Genomic DNA, 22,011 nt, shown 5'->3' on the forward strand with positions numbered 1-22,011 from the left:
AAAGAAAATATAAATTCTTATGGAGTGCCTGGTGGCACAGTCGGTTAAGTATCCTTCTCTGGATATTGGCTCAGGTCTTGGTCTCATGGTCAGGAGTTTGAGCCCCACGTTGGGCTCCACACTGGGCATGGAGCCTACTTGAAATATATATATATATTTCTTATAATTTTACCACCCAAGAATTAACCACTGTTGGCATTCTATCTAAAAAACTTTTCATACTTTTTGCTGTGCATATGTGTATATATTTTTTTCAAACATGGGAACATATTATACACACTCCATACAGATACCTTTAACCCAGTTCTTGCACTTAATATTTTCCCATGTCAATAAATATTCTTCTACAATATCATTTTTAATGGTGGCATAGAATTTTATTCGTTTAAGGTATCATGAACATTTAATCATTATTCTGCATTCACCAATTAGACTATTTTCAATAAAGCACTGTTATAAATGGCATTGCCTTAACGTCTTGAGCTAGGTGTTTGTTTTCATAGGATTAATGATTTCCTTACAATAAATAACTAATGCAAAAATGCTGGTTTAAAGGCTGCATGCGTTTTTAAGGCCTTTGATATTTAGAGTGGCAGCAGTTTCTGAAAGAATCCCTGGCTATTGGTGACATCTAACTTGGGCTTTTGGAATAATTTGAGAGGAAAATTTGACCAAGAGAATGTTTCAAGCTATCTTATTTTGGACGGCCAATGAAATAGTGGGATCTCTTGGTTTCCAAATGAGTACTAAGTTTCAAATTGAGTATGCCTTAGTTTTCTTTAAAACTAAGAAAAAAATTGGGCCCATTAATAACTGGAAAAAATAACACCGGAAACACAGAGGGCGCTTTAGTGCAGTGGATATTTGCTAGAGGTTTTTCTGAGCCACCCAAGCCAGTAAGAGTCCCACCGGCAACATGGCCCCATGAGCGTCAACAGTGACATGAATGCCCCTTCCCAGTTCATCTTACCATGTTCTTTTTACATCATTGAAGGGCATAAAGCTAACTAAAGTGTGTGGGTACCTGATCAAGCTTGCACAAACCACCATCAGCTGAGTCAATTCAGTTGGGATTGTTTACCACACAAAGGCCACATGTGACTCCGTGTGCCCCCCCAAAAATCCAGTGGATGGATGGAGCTTTGGTTAAGAAGGCAAGAAGGAAAGGAGAAAATAATGTGTAGTAGACCAAGTGGAAGTCTCAGAAAAGATAAGGGCAGGTAGTGGCCTAGGCAGAGAAGTAGAGAAGAATTTTATTCCTGTTATCAGTAATGACAAATATTAGCAGTACAAAGAATGGCTAATAACTGGGTGGGGGTGGGGGTTGCATACATGGGTTTTCCTAAATTTCTTCTAGAGTTAGTAAATATTATCAAGACTTTAAAGAAGAAAAGAAGCTGGATGAATACATTTAAATGCCTCTTAAACAGGGCACACAGAAAATATAGGCACTCGTCCTGGGTCCCAGGTAGACACCAGGTTGAGAACGCAACCCACAGAGGCCGTGGGGTTGGGAAAAATAGGGCCAAGGGGTTCACACGTATTCAATCTGATGCCAATTGACATCACTTCTTTTCCCTTCCCTGTTCCTCACCAGGAAAGGGATGACTGCTGATGTCCAAGCAGTTCCAGGCTCTTTTCTGCACACGGCCCCACTGTGATCTCTTCATGGTAAGGCCTACAGGGAGCCCCGCTTAAAATCCTGGCTGTCAGGGGCCCCAGCCCAAGCCACTCAAAATAGGAGGTGGATGCCTGGAAACAACCTTAAATGACAAGAACATGGGAGCACAGAACAGGCTGAAATGCTAGAGGAAAGCAAGAAGGAACAAAACCCCCAATCAAACAGAATTGAGACAACAAAGTTTTAAAAAATTACTTTTTTCGCGAAAGCAAATTTTGTTAAAAATCTTCCCCGTAGAAAATTAGAAGGAATACTAGTATCCTCTAAATAGGAAGAATCTATCAGCCAATCAAATATTTTCTAAACCTGATACTCCCTGATTTACAACATTTAAATGGGAAAGACAAGCCAATGATTTGGGATGTTGCTTTTATAATGCGATAGGATACGACCAGTAACTTACTCGTTAAATTTAATAATGATGATATAAGTTCTCATTTAATATAAGCGGAGTGCCAGAAACACCATTAAGTATTTTGCACCCATATTAACTTATTGCCCCATTTTACCGAGGAGGAAATAGTCACAGAGCATGAAGTTGCCCAGAGTCTCATACAGTGCATGGTTGGTAGAGCAGAGCTTTGAATCCAGATCCGTGTTTTTAAGGGCTATCCTGCCCTATTACAATGCGCAATGACATCGTGGGACTGAATGGCCAACAGCTGATCAACAGCCAAGCATATTTCTTCTGTCATGTTTCATCAAGTTTTTTATTTCAATGAACACAACTTGATTTTCTTTTCTTCTTTTCTTTTTTTTTTTGCAACTTGATTTTCTATGAGATGGATTTTTACAAAGTGTCCTAGCATCTCGTGAGTTCCAAAATGCCTACCACATAAGAGAAGTTGTACAGAGAGTGCTTTGATTATATCTGCGTGAATAGAAGAAGTATTTTTATGATTTTACTCAAAAGAACACAAATCCTTTAAACTTATTTAGATCGTCTAGGAAGAATGTTGGCAACTACCAACAATCTTTCTTAAAATGATTCCTATTTGAAATGCTCAAATAACTCACTGTAAAAATAGAAAAGCTAAAAAAAATAAATAAATAAATAAAAAATCTGTGACAGTTAAATTAGCCTGTTTGAGTTGTCTTGAAAACAAGGAAGAGGGCAAAAATATAGACGATTTCTTTATGTTCTCCACGTGGGGGCACAGTTAGTCCTTCACAGATCTTAGAACCCAGGCTCTTGTTCTTAGGGAATGCACGTCTATCTGCTAAGAGAAGCACTGTTCCCAGGAACACAAACGCACAGCAAGAGCAGAAGAACCCACGGAGCCATCAGCTGTATGTTCAGGGGTTCGAGGATGGTCATTGACAGCTCCTGAGGCCTCCTGCCCAAGCTCGCAGGCCTGGGCCACCTTCCCCGGGGTTGAGGTTGGAGACTGGCATTGCCATTCTTGAGTTTTACAGAAGCCCTTGCCTAGCAAGCATTGCAACACACGGCTGTTTTCTTTTGCACAGAACCAGGAAGAGTGTGTGTTTTCCTTTGACCAGAAGAGTGTACACTCTGGGGCTTTTTCCCCCAGTCTAGGTTCCGACTCCAGGAGACACAGAGGAAACCAAGCTGAGGTGATGGAGTGAGTGTGAGCCCTCACACAATGCACACCTTTGATTTTTTTATTTTTATTTTTTTTTTAAAAGATTTTATTTATTCGTGAGAGACACAGAGAGAGGCAGAAGCAGAGGCAGAGGGAGAAGAAGGCTCCCTGCAGGGAGCCCAGTTGGGGACTCAATCCCAGGACCCTAGGATCAGGGCCTGAGCGAAAAATAGATGCTCAACCACTGAACCACCCAGGCGCCCCCAACGCACAGCCTTTTAAAACTGGGAATGTGACTAACTCCACAGCTATTTCCCAGGTTGGGGTGGGAAATATTTCCAAAGCCGGAGACAGATAACTGAAAGGAAAGGTAGGTAGCTGACTTACCATCTAGAGCAAAGGCCCAGGGCAGGAGAAGGACCAAGGTCAGAGAAGCTTCCCAGTGTCCTTTTCTCTCCCTCCCCCTGCTCTCCAGGGAGAGCTGTGAGACCCCAGGGGCCACATGCACCTGCTCTTTAAAGCACCAGGGAGCAGAACATCACAGGAGAAACAAAGCAGGAGGTTTGTTAAAGACGCCAGAGCCTCAGGAAGGCTCCGGGATGAGAATGTATCTTCTGCCTCCAGAATCTTCGACATGCTCATCTCAAGGAGTGCTGAGTCATTCCCTTGCTGCCCTTTTCTGGGTCGTGTAGCTCTGGGTGATGCTGTCCCACAGTCACTCAGGCCCCTGCAGGGGGCACAGCTGCAGCCGCAGCCAGAAGGGCCTGCGTGAGCAGAATTCACGCTCCGGCTCTAACAGTAGGTGTCAGCACCAGCCTTGCTCATATAATTTCAGCATCTGATGTGCCGTCCACGCAGTTCAGGTTGTTTTCTGTTCTATGGCAACATCTTAAGGACAGGAAATATCTAAAAGGTTATTTGTCAAGAAAATGGATAATCAGATATTTACCTTTTATTTGTCTTTTTAAAGATTTTATTTATTTATTCATGAGAGACACACAGAGAGAGAGGCAGAGACACAGGCAGAGGGACAAACAGGCTCAATGCAGGGAGCCCCATGTGGGACTTGATCCAGTGACTCCAGGGACTCCAGGATCACGCCCTGGGCCGAAGGTAGACAGATGCTCAACCGCTGAGCCATCCAGGGATCCCAGATGTTTACTTAAAAAAAAAAAAAAGTCCAGTTTTTCCTCTCAAGAGAAAAGAGGTTGGAGAATTTGCCCACGTTCATGGAGAGAGACATGGGAAACGCAAACGGAAGCCTTGCCTGCTTCAGAGAGCTTTTCTTGCTTATCAAACTCTCAGACACATCTACTTGTTATGATATTCCTGAAGGAAGCAACAGACGAGATTGAAGTGAAAAAGAAAATAGTTCAGCTTTATTATATAAAATTTGTATCTCAGGGTCTGACAGTTTTAATTATGCTTTTGTTAAAAAAATGTCAACTTTATCTTCTAGATCAGTTTCAGGTTCATGGAAAAATTAATTAGCAGGTACAGAGATTTTGACTGTACCCCCTGCTGACTCACGGCACAGCCCCCTGCACGTGAGTGGTACATTTGTTATAATGGATGAACTTCTATCATTATCACCCAAGGTGCATAGAGTCCACTCTTGGTGTTGTACATTTTATGGGTTTCGACAAATACATAAGGACATGTACCCCCTGTTATAATATTGTACAGAGTAGTCTCACTGCCCTAAAAATCCCTCATATTCCACTTATTCATCCCTTTTTCCCCTAACCCCCGGCAACCACTAACCCACAGTTTTGCCTTTTTCAGATTGTCATATAGTTAGAAGTCAGAGTCGATAACCTTCGCAGATTGACTTCTTTCACTTAGCAATATGCATGTGCGTCCTCGCTAGGTCTTTTCATGATTTGAGAGCTCTTTTCTTTTTAGCTCTGAATAACATTCCATTGTCTGGAAGTACCACAGTTTTGTCTATTCACCTATTAAAGGACATCTTGACTGCTTCCAAGTTGGGGCAATTGTGAATAAAGTTGCTATCGACATTTGTGAGTGGGTTTCTATGCGGACATATGTTTGCAGCTTATTGGGGAGCATGGCAAGGAGCATAACTGCTTGGTTATGTACATGGTAAGAATGGGTTTAGTTTCGTAAGAAAACTAAACTGCTAAAAGTTTAGTGTTCCAGACTGTCTTCCAAAGCGACTGTACCATTTGCGTTCCTACCATCAGTGACGGAGAATTTCTGTTGCTCCACATCCTGCTGTTGACAGTGTTTTGGATTTTGGCCATTCTAATAGGCGTGCGACAACATCTCATTCTTGTTTGAGTTTGCCATTCCCTCATGGTATATGATGTTGAGCATCTTCTCACATGCTTATGCATGTGGGGTTTTGTTCCAGTGAGTTGTGATTCTCTGTTTCTGCCCATGCAGCAGTTTGCCCTATGATCTCACTTCTCTGACGGATCTAAGCAGAGTTGTTGGTTTTGGGTTTGTTCAGCCTTTGAGTTGTTAGGATGCAGTGATGACTTCCAAGTCCTTAACCTGCTGGACCAGAAACCAGAAGTCCTCATTATGCTAGTCAATCATCATCCACTTTTCCCTTATTTGGGGTCTAGGTTGTTAAGAATTATTTACTCTGAGAGGCATTTTCACAAATACCAAGTTCTTCAGTTTCCTTTACATCTTCGAGCTTAGTAAACAGTGATTATAGACTAACAGGTTATTCATGATGGAAGTCATCTTAGAAACCATCTAGTCCGACCCTTATTTTTTAGGTGAAGAAATGAGTGAGATCTAGAAAAATTAAGTTATTTGATGAAGAGCATTCCACTGGTTAATGTAGAGCCAAATTTCTTGATCAGTCTCTTGCTTTTTTCACTACATTCCACATCTCTTAACTTTGAAATTCCTTAATTTGCCAGTCTATTTGGATCGAGTTTTCACACAGTCCACTGTCTTATGTAGAAGTCTGACTTAATCTCAGAGAAATGTCTGATTAAGAACAGTTGCTGTTTCAGACTCTGCTGCTTGATTACTTCATGCTCATTTCCTACCTCCACCCCACATTTACCGGGTATGCATCCTGCCTCCCTTCTGTCTCAGGGGATGGATGGTGACCCCATCCTCAAGGCACATACTCTTTAGTCCAAGCCCAACCTGGAAATCCCATTTTCGGGGCACCTGGGTGGCTCAGTTGGTGAAACATCTAACTCTTGATTTTGGCTCTGGTCATGATATCAGGGCTGTGAGATCGAGCTCCGCATCAGGTTCCTTGCTGGGTGTGGAGCCTGCTTAAGACTCTCTCTCTCACACACACACCCCTTTTAAAAAAAGAAAAGAAAAAGAAATCCCATTTCCTTTCCAATGCTCAGTTTAGGAATAAACATGCAACTCTTAGGACATTGGGACATAAGGGAAGTCTACTTAAGGGTTTCTGGAAAAGATTTATTTGTTTCTAGGAGGTAAAAGCAAGAGATAATTGTTTCTTGGATATTGCCACATCTGAATGTGAGGCCTAGAATATCTGCTGCCCTCTGGGGAGTGTTAAAGAAGCTGGCTGGAAGGCAAACATATGACCCACTGGAAAAGGTGGAACAGGGAGATGGGAGGCAATCAGATCCTTGAAGACATTAAGCTGCAAGACTTCCTGTTATATTAGATGTTAAACCTTATTGTTTAAATCTGGTTAAGCTGAGGTTTTATGTCACCTGCAGCCAAAGTTAGCCTAATAGAAACAGTTAAATGCAAATTCTCTTATTTCCAAATTATCTTAAATATATACTTTGCTTAAATTTAACGAAAACCTAATGCTTCAACGGTGTCCGATCCACAGCAGGACTGTACTCTGAAGAACCTAAGTACTGCTAAATTTCTATGCCTACAAACTGTCACCATAATTCCCTGTTCTTTCAGGCCTGTACGTTACAATATGATGAGACATTGTCCCAAAAGAAGCTTGCCTATTTTGGATTGTTCAGGAGAATATTTTTAAAATCTGAGTTACATGACTTAATCCAGACATGTTCTCACCATTGCATTATCTTGGGTCCTGCTGCTTTAACACATTTATATTACTTGCTGAGCTCTTGATGGATCTATATTTAGGGCCCTGTAAATTGCTCTTCTTGCTTTTATTATTACTATTATTACTATTGTTCTCTAACCCCAATGTTCTTCACTCTAACAAGCTCCATAAATGATGGGTAGATTAGAGATTCTGTATGTCTAGACACCAAGGTCTGTGTAGGCCAGCGGATCTCAACACTGGCTGCATCGAGAATCAACTGGAGAGAATTTCAGTTGAAATTCTGCTGCCCAGGCCACACCCTGAATGAATAGAATGTCTGGAAGTGAGACCCAGGCATCAATGCTCTTTTCCTTTTTAATTTTAAAATACCTTTTAAAATTTTGAAATAAAATAAAACTTACCAGAAATTTGCAGAAATAGCATAAGGAATTCCTGTTTACCATTAATCCAGATTCTCCACAGTACTTTCATTGTTCCCTTCCTCCCCCTCTCTCTCCTCTTTCTGAATCTCTCTCTCTAAATATATATACTTCCCTCTACTTATGCTTTTTTTTTTCTGAAGCATTTGAAAGTTGAAGACATGACACCCCTCTCCTTCAAAATACTTTAGTGTGTATTTCTTAAGAACAAGGGAATTCTCTTACATAATCACAGTACAATGATCAAAATAAGTAAGTCCACAATGATTCAATTATATTGCTTAATCGATAAGCCTCATTCTGACTTCTCCAAATGCCCCATCCATGTCATTTTTCTGGTCTAGTTTCTAGTCTAGGATTCAAGTCAAGGTCATTAATGCATTTAGCTCCCACATCTCTTTGGTCTCCTTTAAAATGGGATTGTTCCTCATAGTTTTCATGAACTGAAAAAATTTTTAACTGACACCCTAGTTATTTTGTAGAATGTCACTCAACTTGTTTTTTTGAGGTGTTTCCTTATGATTAAAATCAGGTTCTGCATCCATGGCAGGAATACCCCAGGGGGATGCTCTACCCTCAGTGCATCATTACCAGGAGACAAATGACAGCCATCTGTATTTTTCAGATTCCCCCATGTGATGCCAGCATGTGCCCAAGGTTGAGATCTACTCATTTTGGCCATAATGAGAGAGAGAGAGAGAGAGAGAGAGAGAAAGACTCTTACTTTACAAGCTGAAAATACTTTTCACAGGTGAGACCACGAAGTCACCAGAACAGAATCCTTCAACTCTACAAGGGGCACATCAAACAAATAAGTCAAATGTTGATGTCGCTATGTCAGGAAGGTTGGTGATAAGGCTGCAGGAAAGACAAAGGATGAAGGAGCAATGAGCTGTCTTCACACTCTATCCACTTTAAGTGTGTTTCTTAAGCTTCTACTGAATGTGGTACCTGCTTCAAGTGGACTAAAGTACAGGTGGGTCCTTCCATCAGTCATCTAATCCTTCCCTGCTGACAACTGCCCTTCTCTCCTCTGTGTCCCCACTGGACTGTGTTCATTTCAGGTTGTACTTATCATACCTTCCCTTGTATTCCATACATTTGCTGCTTCCTCCACTCGACTGCATGTTTCCTGCAAGCAAAACTTTCTTCCTACTAAAATTTTATCCCCCTTACACCATACAGATGATTGTATATGATTAAGCATCCAATGAGTGCTTGCTAAGATAAATTGCTAGCTTCCACTTTCTTTTTCATTTTTAACAAGAAGTTTGCCTAAATAACAACACACTTGGCATGAAGGGAAAACTATCCAGGATCCATTTCTTTTCACACAATTTATTCCCATTTAAATACAGATTACTCTACATGGAATAACTATGTATGAAAAAGTTATGAAATTGTCCTTGATTTGGGACACCTGGGTGGCTCAGTCAGTTAAGTGTCTGACTCTTGATTTTGGTTTAGGTCATGATCTCAGGGTTCTGAGATCAAGCCTCGAGTCAGGCTCTGTGCTCAGCGAGAAGTCTACCTGAGACTTTCTCCCTCTATCCCTCCCTGCCTCAGGTTCTCTCTCTCTCTCTCTCTCTCTCTCTCTAAAATAAATAAATCTTCAAAAAGTTTGTCTGTGATTTTACAATGACAAATGAAAAACATTAAAATCCTTTAATAGAGCAAGGTATGCAAGGATTTTTATGTTTTGGGATTTGTTGTGGTGGTTGTAGTTGGTTGCTGTTAAACTCTGAGCACAGGGATCCCTGGGTGGCGCAGCGGTTTAGCGCCTGCCTTTGGCCCAGGGCGCACGGAGCCTGTTTCTCCCTCTGCCTATGTCTCTGCCTCTCTCTCTCTCTGTGTGTGACTATCATAAATAAATAAATAAATAAATAAATAAATAAATAAATAAATTTAATCTCTGAGCACAAAATAACTTACTGGAATAGAAAATTGAGAGCTGAATGAACATGCCGCTGATGGATAAAGGAGGTACTTTCACAGAACTTGCACTTTTCCCATCCCATCTCCATTTGATATCGATCAAGACATAACATTGGCCATTTAAAAAAAAGAAAAAACAGCAAGAAGCTTGTACTTATTTTATGGCAGTAAAAGAATGGAAGGGAGAAAATGAGACACAACAGAAAACCATTCTGTGGTCACGGGGATGTAGTAGAACCAAATTGCAGTTTCTCATCGAGAATGTCTCCTTGGTCTGTAAACACAGAGTTGTGGAGTAAAGAAATCCCTTTTTAGGAGATGCCTCCTGTCTGCTGCTGCAACAAATCAATTGTATCTTCGGCTCCCAGTTCCACTTGCATCGGTGTCTCTGTTTCATCGACTGGCTACCGCCAATTCAGAATCTGATCTGTCTCGTCAACAAACTCTGTTATTCACAATAGGTTTTCATTAGTTTATTCCATTTACTAAGTGGTGTTTACCCCTTAACCCTAAACCGTACCACGGAACCATCCTGCCCCATCAACCTTCCAGTTACTACAAAGACAATTGAGCTTCCTTCCCCTTGCCTGGTTCACGGCAAGAAGCCAGGACTATAAATAGTGTATATAACAGGCGGGGGAACAAGGGGAAATGAGATCTTTCTCTTCCAGTGATTGTTTCTTATCTATACCTTACCACTGAGATGACAGTTATTCTTGTCCTCATGGTCCATACAGGTTCGATGGCTTTCTGCGGCTTCCTTGTCACAGGATTTGACTGTTAAACAAATTATGTCTCTATATTATCCCCCGAGCCCAGAAGATGCAATTTTGGCCACAAATATTTTGATGGCAACTAAAGCTTTTCCAAAACAGGAATAACAAAAAACAAACAACAACAAGAAAAAAACCCAAAGGACTATTTTGCATACTTTTAGCCTGGTCAAGTGCTCTCTAGTTAACCACACCTTACTGCTAATGCGATGCTTCACAATTGGCACAATCTTGATGATCCTGAAGACATTTGACATCATCTTGAAGACATTTCCAGCCCTTGCTCTTAGGCTTCACCCCTGTCAACAGTCCTGCTAATTCTCTGGGAGGCACCTCCACGAATCAGATCTTGGTCTCCTCTACTGGCAAGTGTGGACCTCTCTGTCTTCTACAACTTGGGAAACCTTCTTATTCTCAAGGAAGCTACCTTCTCCTAGCAGCTTAGTTTCTTCCTACATTCCATCCTCATTCTTGCACCTTACCTTGCAGACCACCATCATCGACCACCTCTGCATTTCTGCACACTATCTTCTCCTCCTGTCTTCCATCCTGTCACACTCACTTTCCAAGGAAGTGGGATTTAATGCTGCCTTTCTCTTTGAATGAGAGGAAAAGAAAACAGTCCTAAAGACCAGGAGAAAAAAACTAATATTCCAAAATCTGATTCCACTCTACCCGCATACAGTTATTCCAGGTTCCTATACCAAACAGTAACAATAAAATAATTATTTTTGCTTCCTGGTTGAACTTGTCTACCAGATTATATCTAATAGGTTAAATGGACAAGCAGTTTAAAAAGGTATAATACCTTGAAAATACACTTAAAATTCAGCCTGCTTTTCCTATTTGCACACATCCATTTCTTTTTAACTTTCAGTAGATAAGACTCAAATTCTGCAAGCCATAAATTTAAAGGAGTGAACTTGGTTTAAGATAGCTCAGTTAAAACTCTCATAAGTCTCTCTACCTTCCCATCACCCCAAGTTTCCCCAAATGCCTAACCAATATTTTGTTTCCTAAATCACAGACTTCCCTTCCAAAGAAAAGCGCCGTATCATTTTCAACTCCCCAAACCATGTTCCTACCTCTGTAGATCATGTTAGTTTGGATGTTTTGGGGGGACTTACCCTCAACCATTTAAAGAAGTTGTAAATTACACCTTTGACATTCTTCCCAATGAGCTTTCTTCTGATTAATTAGAAGATTAGTAACTATTCCCATCCTGATCTTAGTCCACTGGAAGGTACTGCTCCCCCAGGTTGGAACATCCTTTAATGATGTTCTGTTTTATTGTTAAGATTTCTTTGCATTCTCTGTAACTCCATCCACCACAGCACTGTGTTTCAGAAAGTGGAGGAGGGAACCTACACATGTTTAGTTTGCTATGGTCCCAGGAACCGGGATAGGCAGATGTAAGCTTAGCAAAGCTTTCACATCTTGGCTACCCACTGTCTCCAGCACTAAGATGGCCTGGTTTTAAATCATGTTTGGGGCAGCCTGGGTGGCTCAGCGGTTTAGCGCCGACTTCAGCCCAGGGTCTGATCCTGAGGACCCAGGATCGAGTCCCACATCAGGCTCCCTGCGTGGAGCCTGCTTCTCCCTCTGCCTGTGTCTCTGCTCCCCCCCCCCCCCCGTCTGTCTCTGTCTCTGTCTTTCATGAATAAATAAATAAAATCTTAAAAAAAAGTTAAAAAGTATAAATCATGTTTGGGTTTTTGACAATGAATACATCTTCACAATAGTTGGGAAATCTTCATGGTTCCAGAGAGGGTAAGAAAACGCATGAAAAGTTACATATGCAGATAAGATTAATTTGAAGAAAGTTGACCAGTTTTACCATAACACACACCTTCATACAAAGCTCAGTCCCTCACTTCCTCTTTGCTTTAAGTAATATCTCTGCCTTCTTGGTCTCCATTGCCAGGTTTAAACTGTTTGCACTTTGGTCGGCTCCGCTAAAGCTTGTTTCTCTAGTTTGTCTCATAAGCAGGTGTGGCTAATTTGCTTTTAGCTGCTTCTAAATTCTTAAGAGTCTATCTTGACAAGAAAATTCCTTTGCCATCACTCATTTTATAGCTAATTGGGAGCCTTTCATTTATGGCCAATTATAACAGTTAATTAAGCTTCAGTAAATTGATTTTTTAAAATCTTTTTCATAGCATGAAAAAGGATTTTATTTAGTAAAGGACACAACTTTCTTCCTTTTTCTGAGGTTGCAATTTTATTTTATTTTTATCTAAATTCCAGTTAGTTAACGTATAGTGTATTATTAGTTTCAGATCTAACAATATAGTGATTCAATACTTCTATGCAGATGGCCAACAGACACATGAAAAGATGTTCAATAGCCCTCATAATCAAGGAAACATAAATCAAAACTACAATAAACTATCATCTCATACCTATCCAAATGGCTAAACTCAACAACACAAGAAACAACAGATATTGGTGAAGATGTGGAGAAGAGGAACTCTCCTGCACTGTTGGTGGGAATGCAAACTGGTACAGCCACTCTGAAAAAGAGTATGACATTTCCTCAAAAAGTCAAAAATAGGATTACCCTATGAGCCAACTGAATTGCACTGCTAGGTATTTAACCCAAAGAATACAAAAAATACTAATTCAATCAGGATGCATCAGGATACATGCATCCCGATGTTTATAGCAGCATTATATACAATAATCAAACTGTGAAAACAACCCAAATGTCCATTCACCAATGAATGGATAAAGAAGATGTGGTGTGTGTATACAATGGAATATAACTCAGCCATAAAAAAGAATGGAATCTTGCCATTTGCAACTATGTGGATGGAGCTAGAGAGGACGATGCTAAGCGAAACCAGTCGATCAGAGAAAGACAAATACAACAAGTGATTTCACTCATATGTGGAATTTAAGGAACAAAACAAGCAAATGGAAAAAGAGAGAGAACAAGCTGATGGTTACCAGAGGGGAGGTGGTTGGAGGGATGGGTTAAATAGGTGTTAGGGATTTTGGAAGTCTTTCCTTCTTGTTCTCAATAGTTTTATTTTAGAAGTTGCTGTGAAATAGCAAAGATACCTATTTTCTTATTTTTTGAAATTGCAAAGAGCCATACTTCAAGTGATTCCATTTGGATCCTTATCAGATTATTCATTTAAATTCCACAAATGTTCATTGAAACCTATCATGGAACCCTACCAAATATATAAGATGCAGGTCCTAAACTCAATAGTTGCTAATTTTGTAGGGTGGAAGATCATGATAAAGGTAGAATCTATTAAAGAGTAGGAAAACAAAGAACACATACCACAGAGGTTGGACGCTGAGGAAAAGGTTCAGCTAGGGAGGGGTTGGTAGGTTAGGGAAGACTTAGAGACAGAAGTGGAAGGAAGGGGAGATCTTGTAAGGATGAAATAGGGATGGGTAGAGAAGACATTGCAGGCGTACAGAACAGAGTAGGCAAAGGATTGAAGGTGGGTGAGTAGACCTGCTCAGGGAGAGCTTGGGGGAGCTGAATATTGGAAGAAGAGCCATGGGCCTTGGTCATGGATGGTGCGGTGCTCCCGTCAGCCAGTTGCTGCTTCGCTGCATAGGCTGTAAGGAGCCAGTGGGAGCCAGTGGGAGTTTTTGAAAAGAAATATGATCAGATTAGCTCAATTTGATGTTATGACTCACAAAGCAAGAGTTTTAGTGGGGTTGGGCAAACTATAGCCCATGGGCTAATTCCAGCCCATCATGTGTAGGGATGCCTTTTACATTTTTAAGTGGTTGAAAGAAAAAAAACAAAAAAAAATTTTTTTGTGGCACATGGAAATTATATGAAATTCAGATTTCAGTCTCCATAAGTAAAGTTTTAGCAGAACCCAGCAATGCACTCATTTATGTATTATCCAGGAGGCATTATGCTTATCATGGCAGAGTTGAATAGTTCAACACAGATCATCTGGTTCACAGAGCCTAAAAAATTTGCTGTTTGGTCTCTTACAGAAAAAGTTTTCTTAGTCCCTCATCTAGAACTCTGGGTTAAAGAAATCAGACTTTGGACAACTAAATATTGCAGGAGGAAAAAAAGGTAAAACATACAGAACTAACACTAGTTTAGGTTTGCTACCTGAAATTTGCTCACATTAAGGTAGGACAAAGTATTCTTTATCCTTCCTTCATTCATTTATTGACTCACCCCATACTAACCAACTAATTACAAGTTTACGCTTGCAACTCCAAACTCCAAAGTGGGAAAGAAACAAATGAAAAATACATGGTTAGCTCGAATAGACATAGGCAAAAGAAAGCTCTGAAATTATCAGAAATTTCAGAAATTTCCTTTGCAAGGCAGGGCTAAGTTACAACTCTAGAACCAACTATGTCCCCTTGGGAAAGCCACAGGACTTCTCTTGGTTCATTGCTTATCTCTAAATTGGGTTAATTTAATCTCCCCTTCCTGCCTCACAGAGAATGAGATAATAGGAGGATAGTATTCTATAAGTTTCATTCAACAGATATGGATCACCTACTATGTGCCAGGTGGTATTCCAGGCTCTGAGGCATGTGTGTAACAAAGATGTCTGCCCCATGGGGCCTGTCTTCAGTCTTATGAAGATATCAGTCTTTCCATCCTTTCTTCCATCTCTTCCTGTCCCTCACCACTGGCAATTCCAATGCTATGGAAGGTTGTTATAATTGGGCACCGGGGTGGCTCAGTGGTTGAGTGTCTGCCTTTGGCTCAGGTCATGATCCTGGGGTCCTGGGATTGAGTCCCCCACTGGGCTTCCCACAGGGCGCCTACTTCTCTCTCTGCCTATGTCTCTGCCTCACTCTCTCTGTGTCTCCCATGAATGAATAAATAAAATCTTTTTAAAATTTTTAAAAAAGAAAATTGTTATAATTATACTTCATTGTAATGATCTTCTATTGAAGTTGGTATATGCTAAATCTAATGGGGCCTTCTCTGACACGATAGCTTTTTCTCAGTTACCAGCTCTGAGCAGGAATTGCTATAAATCACTGTTGACATTCAGAGAGAGAACTAGGCAGTCTTCTTATCCCTGGTAAGGATCAATCTAATTTGTCCAGAGTAGTCCAAAGATTCCAGTCACGGTGAATATAAAGATTCTTTCCTAAATGCAGAAAATTTTAATTTTTCTCTGCCAATATCAATAGCAATGGAATGCTTTATAAAAACTGAGATAGACTCTCTGGGAATGATCCCGAAAGACATTTTCTAAGAATACAGTGCGAAATAAGTTACCTAAATGGTCCATCAAAAGCAATTTAATGAAATTTACACACAAAAGATCACTTCTACCAAAGTCTGTCTTTAGATGTACTCCAAATTCTTAATTTGAAGACTACATTTATTTTATTTACTTTCTCAACTTATTTACATACGAAAGTTTATCTTTTCTTTTTTGAAATGAACTTAAATCATCCCAGGTAGAAATTCATCCAGAAAATATTGTCTATCTTTCTCTAATAAAGACCTAGGGTAGCACAGTCCAATAGAATCTTCTGTGATGATAAAAATAATCTAAATCTGTGCCAGGAGCCCCACAGATCTAATGAGCACCTAAAATGTGTCTAGCATTATACAAAATCTGAATTTTAAATTCTATTTAATGTTAATGAATTTAGATGTAAAGTTAGATAACCACCTGTGGTTTGTGCCTGCTGTTTTAGACACTGGATTTAGGGCTTCTAGACCCTAAGAGTCATGGATTCTAATTCTCCCAGCTTAAATGTTAAGTAAGAGTCCAACTTGCTACCACAGGGTTTATTACCTACGGAGAAAAGTACAACCATCAAAAGACATGCAGAGGAATCTTCATCATCATTTCTGCACAGGGCAGGGGTTGGGTAGAGAGACAGAAATTCTGTGTTTATATTTAACTTTATGAGGCTAAAGGGAAAAAGTGTTAAATAGCCACACACCACCGTCTTCCCATGAATCCTAATATATATTGTATTAAATAGAGAATTAAAAGAAAGTACCTTTCTTTCTGATGTGATAGAGATGTAAACAGTTTCTCAGATGGGACAATTTCCTCCTAAATCCTTTTCTTACTCCAAGCTGGAGTCATTCAGACATCATTTAAGCACATGGACTGTGCTTCTGGACAGTTAATCAAGGTATTAAATGCTGCATTCATCTATGCAAAGCTAATATGTTTATTGCATTAGCCAGTAGTGCATAGAGACTATTCCCCCTCCCCCCACCAAGGGCCCTTCCAACACTTTCCTGCAGGTTTTTCCTGCCCCCGGTACAAATACTGAGCAGATTCCGCAGCTTTTCTGGTCTCTTGCAGTCACAAGAGAAATTGCATTCAGTAGTTTTGAAAAGTACCTTCCAGTTTAAGCTCAAAATGTCCATATTTTATCCAATTTAAAGCCTCTGCCTCTCCCATTTAATCCTCCCTGTCTGCGGCTGGGAAATGTAGGGGTTAGGAGACCCGGGTGGGCTTCTCCCTTACTCCTTCTAGTCCTATAACTCCTCATTCACTGACTAGCTGCTGCTTTGGACAGGGTTGGAACATATGGAAAAAGAGAGAAGTAATAGTGGGAATCTATTCCAACTGTACTAGTACCATCATAATCTGGTATTAGTGCCCTGTGGGTATGTCAGATGTATAATTGGGGACCCTCGTGATGCAACTTTGCCTTTACCCAACACCCCAACATCATCACCCCGAGGGGTCTCTCACCTACAGTTCTTTGCCTTGGATAAAGATGCCTCCTGGGCTGGCCACTGCCATTGCCCCATGGCCTGCTAGGCAGCCCATGTCTATGTTGGGTCACCTAGGCCCCCCAGCCCATCCTCTTACCCAGAATCCTTCTCAAGACGATCCAGTAAGCCTCCTTCAGAAGGATTCATTCAGGCCCACAGAAAATACTTCTGCACCTTTGCCCCTGCAAAACAACTATCCTTTTGTTTCTCAGCAATTTCAGCCACAATCTCTTCCCTCAGAACTTTCACATGAGAGTCTCTATGTCCTTCAAACTATATGCGACTCACATCAAGTTCTCCAAGTGGTTCTCTTAGAACCTCTCCTTGGACCTGAGGTAGGAGAGTAACACGTTGCCCCCCTCCCAATGGGTGTGTCCTATACCCACAACCCCTCCGAGAAAATGCAAACTTCCAGATTTCCAACCTTCCAATCACTTCCTAACATTCTATTATAAACTATAGATAGAGATCTTGTGGCAACTGGGTTAAAGCCACATGGCATTGATTGATACTCTTCCAAATGAATTATTAAGTGACAAACAATGACCGGCAGTTTTTGATTCAACATGTATATCAGTAAAGATGCTTTTGGCTGTAACCAGTGATGTGCTGGAAAATGTTTAACTACCACATTTCCAGGGACAGAGGGAATAACACTAATTTGCAGCAGTTGTCAATTTCTGAGTTGTAAATAGTCCCATCATGGCCAGTTCAAGCTAACCACATGCTGTTACCGACTACAGGGTTAGGAAGAGATGCACACCATCAGCTCTACTGAGCTCACATGAACTGGCCCTCGTACTAACTGTTATTCCAGTAGGTAACAAATCAAATGGGCTCACACTATAAGGGAATCTATTGGCTTACATTATAGGAAATCTAAAGGTTGTGTAAGCATTAGGGCTTGCTTATCTATTGTTTCATGGAACTCATAAAAGACCTAGATTCTTTCTGGCTCTCTGAAGCCTTGCTCCTGACTCTAGTAGAGTCAACTCACTCTGAATCTTTTCTTGGTCTGAGCTTTAGAACTTTAACTTGGCATCAAAGACCTTCTTTTTTTTTTAATTTTTATTTATTTATGATAGTCACAGAGGGAGAGAGAGAGAGAAGCAGAGACACAGGCAGAGGGAGAAGCAGTCTCCATGCACCGGGAGCCCGACATGGGATTCCATCCCGGGTCTCCAGGATCGCGCCCTGGGCCAAAGGCAGGAGCTAAACCGCTGCGCCACCTAGGGATCCCAAAAGACCTTCTAAGTAGATGGCTTTTCTTTAGAATTTGATTTCTCTCTTCCTCTTCTAGTCTCAATAATTTTTTCAGGGGAAATAAAAAGTTGTTCCAGATCATCTGTAAGGTCCCATCAGCTTTTAGAGAGTTACAGCCTGCCCTTACAACTTGTTTCCATTTATCCTGTTTCTATGTACTCTCCCCCATGATGATCTCATCTTTTCACATGGTTTCAGTGAATGTCCTCTGCATGGTAGATAACTCTCAAATATGGTGCTCTCACTCTGAAATCTCTTCATAACTCCAGCACCTACATTTACAAATGCCCAATCAACTTTTTCCATGGGTATCCCAATGACTTCCAATTCTACCTATCTAGTCTAGGTAAATCTTTTCTTTTCTTTTCTTTTTTTTTTTTTTTTTTTTTTTTTGGCTTTTTCCAAGGAGACAAACAAAATAACCCAAACTTCTCCTAAAAGTGCCAGTCACTCTTAAGGACACCACCATTCTCCCAAGTGCACAAATTGACTCATTTTTTGAGAATCAAGGATGATGCCCAGGTCAAAATCTGATTTAAGAAACTAGATGGCTGGTATTTTAATTCACTGGGAGAGGGAAGAGTGGAGGATAAAATAAGTCGTGATGGTAAGTGCAGATGGAAAAGGAGTGGAGCACATGATGAGTTTAGTTTGGGATATACTAAATTTAAAGTGTGATTGTGATGTTCAAGAGAGGGTGTCTGGGAGACAATTATACTCGTTGGTCTAGTACTGAGAAGAGAGATCTGGGCTGGAGAGAGATTAATTTAGTGACATTCATCTTTCTCCTGAGCTCGAACACACCCAAGGGAGCAAGCAGAGTGAGAGAAGAAAAGCTAAGCTGAACCCTTGAGGGTGGCACTGAAGGGAAGGCAGGGAGAAAAAAAAATCCTGAAAAGCCGACTGAAAAGAAGCAGAGAATTCTGAAGAAAGCCAGGAAGATGGAGTTAAGTTACTGAACTCAAGAGAAGAGAATGCTCAAGGAAAAGTTGTGGTCTAGAGAGTCAGATCCCGCTGAAATCTGACACAGTGTAAGGACTGAGAAGCATTCTCTGGATTAGCAATAAAGAGCTTGTAGGAGAGCTTCTACTCAGCAGCTTCAGGGGGTGCACTGGTGCAGCAGCCAGAGCATGGTGAGTGGGAAGTGAGGATGTGGAAGACTATTCGAGAAATGGCGTCAAAAAAAGTGACAACCTTTTGGGAGGAAGAAGCAACAAATGCTCACTAAATATCTATTACATGGCCAGACTGTGAAATAGAAACAAACAAGAAATAAATTCAAGTGTTTGCCCACAGGGAACATGTGAGGGAAGGATGCATTTGCAATGCAGCCTGAAGTTCCCTGGTATTCTCAGGGGTACGCATGTAAAGGGAGTATCTAAAAGACCAAGGAGGACACATGAGTAGTGGCATAAACACAGCAGGTTAGGATATGTATGAAGAGCTGGAGGAGATACCCAGCGTGCTTTGAGCTGGATTTTAGAAAAATTAGCTGAGATTAACCATGGCAAAGTAAAGAGAGGGAAAGCTGGAGATAGGAATGGTGGTTTGGAAGGTCCCTTCCACTGACCCTTGCCATTGCATCATCTTTAAGCCTTTCCTGTTTGAAAAGTAATCACCACCACCACCATCACCACTGTTCCCATAAAAACCCCTGTCTGCAACTGCACATTTTTCTCTAGCCCTATCCTTTTCTTCACAAGAAAACATTTTCAAATGCTTTCTGCCCATGCACGCAGATCTCCTTAGAGTCCCTTTGAGTCAGAATTTCAAGGTCCTATTATTTACCCCAAGCTATCTTTTCAGTTTTGTCTCCAGGTTCTTTTTCATGGAGGAAAGGAGAGAAGAAGGGGTGGATGTGGGTGCAAGGCCTCTGTGTTGCTAGCAAGCAGCATATTTCTCCTTACTCTCCTTGGTTTCTGCCCCACTCTCCACAGCCTTCCTCCACCTAGTTTATGTCTCACTGGCCTTCCATCTTCTGTCAATCTTCCAGATATATTTTGGAACTTTTTGTTCAATGCTTGTCTACTTCTTGTTCTCTTTGCTGTTATAAATTTATTCCTTTACTATGGGGTCTTGGGAGGACTTTATTTTACTCTTGAAAATAGTCTACAAGAAGAGATAAAATGAAGAAAAATAAATTGTCCTGCCAGATGCCTATTGGCTCAGCTTAAAATGAATTTAATTCCAAAGAGAAAATTCATCAAATTATGGTTACAGCGTGCTAAGCTGTGCCCTTCCTAAGACCTCTTCCTCATCCTTTTCTCTAATTGAATGTTCGGACCTTCCCTTGCCCTGTTCCTTCTTCCCATTCAGGACTCTGCTCAGAGGTCACATCCTCAGAGGGCCCTTCCTTAATGTCCAGCCTACGCCTGCCCAGTCACCTCTCACCACCTGTATTTGTTGTCTTCAAGGCAGTTACCACTGGGTGAAATAATTTTGGAGGGATCTTGCCTCTCTAGGTCATGGTGAAATCCCAGGAGCCTTAGAGCAGTGCCTGACCCATAGGAAATGTGTAAGAAATATTATCTCCGTAATTTACTGATTGATGAGGTATATTCACAATGGTTGTAGCTTTTATATCTGAAACAAACAATATCCTTTCTCCCCCTTTCTGAAAAATTAGCAGAAAATGTCATTTAAATGGTTAATTTTAGGTCCTTATTATGGTATTTGAGTCTTTGAAAGCTTCTATCATGATGCTGTACTTCAATCCAAGGAATATTTAGTAAACACCTGCTAAGGATATGTGTGGTAGGAAATACAGAGAGGTAAGTGACAGTCACAGAGTCCTGCTGGACCATCTAACATGGTCCCATGTGCCATATAGCATCTGAGTGAAATGTTCTATTTGCCTCCAAGATCCTCCACCCTTCCTCTCTGTAACTTGACCACATAGCACTCTTCTTCAGTCAAGCTCAGAAGTTAACCATTTCTTTGCCTCCATTGTTTCCATTACAGAATATTCCCTTTCTCCACAATCACATCCTGGCTGTCTTTCAAGCCCCAACTCAAAATTCCTTTCTCCATGTGCCTTTCCCCAAATCCCACATCTCCATTGTTATCCATCACCTTTGAACATTCAGAGTATACAGTCTGTCACAGAGCTTTAGCTTTATGTTGTTCACTCTTCCCTGTTGTAAATCCTGACTCCCCCACTGGATTATAAACTCCAGGAGGAGTTTATAGCGTGTGTTCTCTAAACACTGATGATCTGAGCACCACCTAAGTGCCATGGAGCAGATTTGAAGTTCAGAATCATGTTCATGCAATAGAATGGAAAGAGATCTTGAGAACATTTCTAGAAAATCCAAAGCTAAACAAACACTCTCTGCCATAGTCATAAACATCTCTCACACTCCTAGAGACAGACATGTTACATTTAGGATGACCTGGTGGCTCTCTATATTCCCCAACTCTCTCCTCTTCCCAACCTCCAACATCCTGAGTCTGTAACACCAAGATGATAGAATCTTTAGGAGGATTAAAAAGTAACAAGGTGGAGGAAGGGTGAAGAGAAAATGGGATGGATGGATATTTTTTAAAATTTAAATTCAATTAATTAACATATAGCATATTATTAGCTTCAGAGGCTGAGGTCAGTGATTCATCAGTCTTATACAACACTGAGTGCTCATTACATCATGTGCCCTCCTTAAAGTCCATCACCCAGTTACCTCACCCCCC

Source organism: Canis lupus, chromosome 25 (assembly GCF_048164855.1).
Source record: "Canis lupus baileyi chromosome 25, mCanLup2.hap1, whole genome shotgun sequence".
Taxonomy (NCBI): Eukaryota; Metazoa; Chordata; class Mammalia; order Carnivora; family Canidae; genus Canis; species Canis lupus.